The sequence below is a fragment of the Pongo pygmaeus genome, chromosome Y, assembly GCF_028885625.2.
Source record: "Pongo pygmaeus isolate AG05252 chromosome Y, NHGRI_mPonPyg2-v2.0_pri, whole genome shotgun sequence".
Classification (NCBI taxonomy): domain Eukaryota; kingdom Metazoa; phylum Chordata; class Mammalia; order Primates; family Hominidae; genus Pongo; species Pongo pygmaeus.
This window is the reverse complement of record NC_072397.2, coordinates 35,953,582-35,961,031: the sequence shown is the minus strand read 5'-3', so window position 1 is coordinate 35,961,031 and position 7,450 is coordinate 35,953,582.

Sequence of the window (7,450 nt, the reverse complement as noted above, 5' to 3'; positions counted from 1 at the left end):
CAAAAAAATAAAAGAAACAAACACGAATGAAATAATTTGCAATAAAAAATTTCAGAATAGGGAGAAAAAATAAAAAAGGAATATGGGTAAAAAATAAGGTAATATGAAGGAATATGACAAGAAATAAATAAAAGAAAAAATATAAAATTGAATAAACTGCTAAAAACAAGATACAAGTTGAAATACATTTGAAATGTAGAGAATGTAATGAGAAAAAAGAAAAACAGAAATAAAAGTAAATTAAATTGATAGATAAAATAAAAAATCGAGAGAAACAAAATAAAGACAATGCACAAAAATAAAAAGTTAAATAAAGAAATAAGACATCAGGTTAATTTACAAAACATTTCACCCAACAATAGCATAATACATAATAATTCTAATTGTATATGACACATTTTCTAAGAGAGACAAACTTCTAAGGTAGCATGCTAGTTTTAGCATATTTAAACTGATGGTAATCACGAAAGTATTGTTTCTGACTACAATAAAATACAACTGGAAGTTAAAACAAAACCATCATGTTTGCATATATTTGAAAACTGGACATATTCTTGAGCATACTATTTTTCAAAGAGTTAGAACATGCAAGTTTTTTAGATGTTAATATTATACTAGGTGATCTATGGATGAATGAGATCTCTTTTAAAAAGCTGATAGTTTTTGCAGAAGTACTACATTATTCTAAAATATTTGAGTCAATATTTACCTGTGTAACTCAGGCTGCAGTATAATGTCATAATCATGACTTACTGTATCTTTGACCTCCAAAGCTCAGTTGATCTTCCTACCTCAGCCTTACAAGTGCTGAAACTGCAGGTGCATGACAGCATGCTCAGAAAGTTTTTGTATATTTTTTTTAGAGACAGGTTTCACCATATTTCCCAGGCTGGTCTCAAACTCCTAGGCCCAAGCAACCCACCTACCTTGGCTTGGCTTCCGAAAGTTCTGGGGTTACAGGAGTGAGCCAACACATATTGCCCTATAATTTCCATAAACACTCAAAAAACCACAAGTAACCAAACGACCTGTAAAAATATAAATAAACTCAGAGGAATAATTGTTTTGTATTTCAAAACATAATTCAAAGTTACATTAATCAAAACAGTGTGGTGCTGGCATAAAGACAGAAAAATAAATGTTGAAACTGATAAGAGAAGCCAAAAATAAATCCACAGGCTTATACTCAGCTTATCATAAATGAGGGTTCCCAATCCTCATGTTGCAGAACTTTCTCCTTACTTCAGCAAAATTGGGTTCTTCTCACATGACCAAGAAAGATTAGGCCCAGGGATACCCTGAAGGATGAAGGGTAGAGTTGATTGGATAAAAAGAAGAAAAGAAAAACTGTCAACGGAGTCAGTGGGAGTCCTGTTTACAGGTCCCACCTCCTGGGTAGATTAACACTAAACCATCACATAAGAACTGCAGAGGCCAGTCTCCTTCTCCCCGCACAAGGAGTGAACTTTCCATGGCTCCAATCACTTCCCCCAGGGTGGACATGGGTATTACTCAGAGAGAATTGGTTGAAAAAAGGTAGGCTTCATCTGGGAGAAGCAGTCTGATTTTTCAGTCTCTATGCTGTTTTAGGCTTGAAGATGGGGTTTCACCCAGGACTGTTGGCTGTTTTCTAACTCTGTTATTTCCCCATATAAAGAAGTACATCTAACTGCCTTTAGAATAAGGAGAAGGGTCAGGACAAACACCACTTTTAAGAGCTTCCTGTTGACAGGGGGCACTGTTTTGGAAAACTGACAGTCAGATTTTCCTAAGAGGCCTATCTAAGTGTCTCCAGTGAAAGGGGACTTGTCTGAGGCTCTGGTGGCATGAATTTGGTAACCTAAATGTGAGAAGAATCAAACTAGGTTATTAAAAATCATGTGCTAAAATAAAACAAGGGGAAGGTGGCAAGGACAGCTCAAAAATTCCAAGGTATTTTTCCAGTTTGCATAGGAAGGAGGAGGACAAAAGCACAACTTGAAAATTTTCTTTCACCCTTTTGCCAGCATGTCTGGCTTCTGTGTTTTTTGACCTGAGTCCAGTCCTAAGCTAAGCCAACCAGTCTAAGGTTGGAGAATGCATCTGAGGTGACTGTCCCATAGTATGAAGACATGATTACCTGTCTGTGAAAAGAGGACAGAGGAGAAAACGAGGTAAAATGTAAGCATTTTTTTCAAAGGAGACCCAAATTTCCGGATTCATTTAAAAGGAATACAGACTGAAAATGAATGGCTACTCATCTAGAAGGAGAGTGAAGACCATTTATCCCTGATTCCTTTACCTTTCTAGAAAATATCCAGTGTATGTTGAGGGACAGAAGAAAGAATGTTGTCTTTCCCCCTTGCATCCTTGTATCCCCGAGTCCCAGGGATTGTGATAGTGTGCAACCCATGGATGTCAAAGCAGCTTTCACTCATGTTTACAGGGAGACCTGTTGTGGGGGGAAATATCTGCTCTTACTTACATATGTCGTATCTTCCCTGCTCTCAGTAGTTCTGGAGTTCACTAGACTTCATTTATGCAACAGATACTATCATGACCTTTATCCGTGAAATGGGAGGCTCGGCTTAATCCACTGGAATTAGTCATGCTCACTTCCACGGTGAATTTTAACCTCCATAATCATCTGCCTCTGGATTTCTCAGATCCAGTGTTCCTTCTTAGGGCTTCAACCTGAGGCTTGCAATTGAGGTTGGGACAAAAATGTTTCTCAGGGGATTGCATGGACTCCTTATTAGTAGATGAATGCTAAGATAAAGCTGTGGAATTCAGTCCTCTTTCCACAAGGAAGAGAAAAAAATGCTTGTGACAAAACCAGATAACTAGTGGCAATAGTTTAAGCTTGCTAAGATTTGGGAAGGGGGGCACCCTATTTATTTTCATCACTCTGAAAAATTTGCAGGATAATTGCCCAGAACTAGAATATTAAACTAGATTTTTCATTACTCATCCCTTTTTGTTTCTTCTGAGTTGCAGCTGAAGACTGCCAGTTTTTTCATAGGAATAAGCATGGTTGGTCTAAAATGTAGGCAAAAATTCAAACCTCATGGTTTTGGAATTTAATGACAAATGTATAATAAGTATTGATACATAATCTTTCCCTATCCAGTCCTCTAATTTAAAAAAAAAAACATGAAGACCCGCCAGTAACACTATTTGATTTGTTTATTCATTTGTCATATTTTGCATTAGCTCTGCTGAAGTACATATAATCTATACCTAATTTGTTCCGCTGTTTTTAATTACAAAGTTATGTAAAATTTTCCAAATACTTTTTGTTTATCTAGAATAATCAATAAGTATGTGTAGCAGTAAACTTAATTAAAAAGAGAAACACTCTCTACACTATAAATTATAAAACATTGTTGAAAAAAGTAAAAAAAAAAAAAGAGATATTTTTGCCCATGAGATAAAAAATATTGCCAAAATGGCTATGCTACACAAGGAAATCTGCAGATTCAGTGCAAACTCTATAAAAACACCAAGAACGTTTTTGAACAAAAATGAAATAAAGAGGCTTAAAATTTATGGGGAACCAAGAAAATACTCCCCAAATAGCTGTGAAAAAAGAACAAATCTGAAAATATCAAACTACCTGACTCCAAACCAAACTGCAAAGCTATAACAAGCAAAACAGCATGATACTGGCATAGAAAACAGACACATAGACCAAAGTATCCAATGATCCCAGTAACAAAATTCATAAACCTAGAGCCAAGTAATTTTTAAGTTGTTTAGAACATGCATTTAAGTAAAGTCAATCTTTTCTAGAAGATTGAAATGCAAAATCAAACTTATAAAACTATTTGAATAAAACATAGAGATATTCTTTACTAAATAGTACAGGAAAAAAAATTTAAATAGGATCTCAAAAGCACAGGCAAGAAAAGCAAAAGCAGACAAATAAAATTAACAGAATCTAAAAAAAAAATTTACATAGCAAAAATAAATTAACAGGGTGAAAGAACAACTTACAGTATGGGAGAATATATTTGCAAAATATACATATCACAATGGAAAAACATAGAGAATATATAAGAAATGTGACAGCAAAAATAACACACAGTTTAGTAATAGGCAAGATACACTGTGTGACAGTTCTCCAAAGAAGACATACAAATGGCCAAGTACATGTAAAGATGCTCAACATTATTATTAGAAAAATGCAAATTGAAGCTACAATAAGACACCAAATGACTCCAGTTAAAATGGCTACAATTATAAATAATACATGCCTGGCCCTTTCAACAGGAGGCATTGCGACATATCTCTGTGCCTATCAGTTAAGTGATATACTCTCCTCTTCTGCCTGGACACTACCCACAAGGGTTATTGTGCCATACAGCTGGGCATAGCCCCAAAGTTATGTGATTTTTCTGCCAGGAGCCTGCCTACAAGGAGAATATGAGAACATTTCTGCCTCAGCATTTAGGTTATGTGGCTGCCATGCCTGTTTCATTACTGCAGAGTAAATTTTGACAAATAACTAGGCACAGCTCAATATTTTGACAAATAACTAGGCATGATAATGACTCATATGTGGACCTCCCAAATAGGAGTAAGTGTGACTCTTGTAACTTGCTTTAGCAATGCAAGTGATGTCTTACATCTCCTTCTGGTAAAAGGGTCACAGAAGATTATAACACCCTCAGACATTTTACAGCCCTTGGCTTGCACAGAAAATGCCATAACAAAACCCAACTGAAAGATGAAATTGTGAGTCTCATATTCACACGCAGCAGACAGAAAGTACTGTCAGCATCTCATGTATATGAAGCCTACTGTGAAAAATGAAAACAGGACATGTATGTTATTGTAAATCTCATCTCTGCAATATTCTCCCAGTGTGAATGTCATACACATCTTTGCCAAGCATCTGTGTGATTTGACTCTCCAGAGAGGTTCCAGCACATATATGGGATTGTGATCTCTACCTGAGCCAACATCTAGGTGATGTGATTCTCCTGCCTGGACCTTTTTTTCAGTAAGGATTGTGACATATCACTGGATCTAACATTCAGGTGATGTTACATTGTTGCCTGGACCATATTCACAGGCATCATTGTGACATATAACTGTGTCCACCACTTAGGTGATGTAACTCCCCTCTCTGGAATGGACCCTGAACCTAGAGGATGGTAGTGACATATTGGCAGGCCAGAGCATACAGGTGATGGTACTCTTTTGCCACGGATATATTTCAAGGAGTTCATTGTGATGTATCTCTGGGCCTGTCACCTAAGTGATGTGACTGAATGCTTGGGCCTCACCTACATAGATCATGGTGACATAAAAGTTAGACCTGCATCAAGGTGATGTAACTCTTTCAATCTAGTACTGTCCTAGGGAAACTTGTGACATATCTCAGCACCCGGCACCCAGGTGATGTGGCTCTTCTGCCTGATTTCTCCCCATGTGTTATATTGTGATGTATACATAAAGAAGCACCTACATGATATGACCCACATTTTCTGCCTGAGTCCTGCCTACTGGGGACACTGGGACATATCTCTGAGCCCATGACCTAAGTGACATGACTCTCTTCCCCTGCCTGGGCTTTTAAAAGAGTGGGATTATGACATATTGCTGAGCCCAGCATTTAGGTTATGTGACTCTACTCTTTTTTCTGAACCATGCCCACAAAGGGAAATTTTGATCTATTGCACCCAGATGATGTTACTCTTCTGCCAGAATCCTGAATAAAGAGATAATTATTGCATAGTGGTAAGTCCAGCACCATGGTGATGCTACTGTCCTGCCTGTGCCAGAGCCACAAAGGGTATTTTGACACATCTTTGGCTTGTTCTGTAAGTGTTTTGGCTCTCCTCTCTTCAATATGTTTTTCCACATGTGGAGTTGTGTCACATAGCTGGGTCCAGTGCCCAGTTAATGTGGCCATCTTTCCTAGATTCTGTGTAGAGAGAATATTGTGACATGATATTTGCCACATCAACTAAGTAATGTTACCCTTTTTTTTCTAATTTTTGCCTGCAAATAGGATTATGGTATATATCTTGCTTCAGTTCACAGGCATGATGATCAAACTTATATTGGGATTCAGCCAATGGAAGATATTTTGCCTCTCATCACTAGGCTTATGACAATAGAAAAAATTCTGGGTTGAATATTTGTACAAAACTCACAGAAGTTTACAACACAAACTCCTGTGGTATAAACTTTATGGGTGGTACAGAGCATTTTATAACAAGGCCCAGCAAAATGTTAAAATTGTGACTCTCAGTTTCACACCCAGGTGAAAGTAAAAGTTGTCACCATACCACATTTACTAAGTACACAATGGAGTTACTGAGTCTAACATGAGAAAACAGTACAAAAATGGAATTGTGACTCTCACAGGTGGACCTGGCCACAGGTGTGATCGCGACTCATTTTTGGGCCCAGCTCACAGGCATAAAAATGGTTCTCATTCCTGAATGTAGCCTAAATTAGAAATGTTGACTATCATACCTGAATTTAAGGCAATATATAAGATTGTGAGTCCGTATGAGGCTATGGGCCTCAGAGAAGTTTGCAAATATAATGCAGGCCATATGAAGCCCTTGGATGTTGTAGAGGGTGTCATTCGGTGACCCAACACACACATGACAATGTGACTTTGTTACAGTCACCAAGCTAACAGTTAAAGATGTCACCCTCAAACATGAGGAGATTGTGTCATATCACTGCGCCGAGTACCCAGGTGTTAAAACTTTTGCTTAAATTGTTTCCCATGTGTGTATTTTGACATATCATTGCATAAGGTTCATAACAGTGTGACTCTTTTGCCCGGACCCTGACAGCAAAGGATATTATCACATTTCTCTGAATCTATCAGCTAGGTAATTTGCCTATTTTTCCTGTACTTTTTCCCCAAGGCACATTGTGACATCAGTGGTCATAGCATCTAGGAAATGTGACTCTCATCTCTTGCCTAGGTTCTGCCCACAAAAGGAATTGTGACATACTACTGAGTGCAAAACCTAGGTAATGTAACTATCCTCTTTATTCTGGAGTCAGCCAATAGAGGAAATTATTACATATTGCTGAGCTAGGCACCTAGGAGGTGTGACTCTCCTCTTTTTCTTCAACCATGTCTACAGTCGACATGGTGTCATATTCATTGAGGCTGTTCTCAGTGGACATGACTCTTCTGACTTGGCCTGCCTGCAAAGGAGATTATAATGAATTCTGTGCTTGGAATCCAAGTAAGGCAATTATGATGCCTTGTCTCTGACCACAGGTGAAATTTTAACATATACCTGGGTTCAGCTTACATACACAAATATAACTATCATATCTTTACCCAGAAGGGAGAGATATTTCGACTCTCATGGTCAGTCTCATGACCATAAGTAAAGAAATTAGTCTCCTAATTGCATAAAGTTCACAAAGGTTTATGACACTCAGGCATATCATATAAAGCCTGAGTGGTACAAAAACTGTCATAATA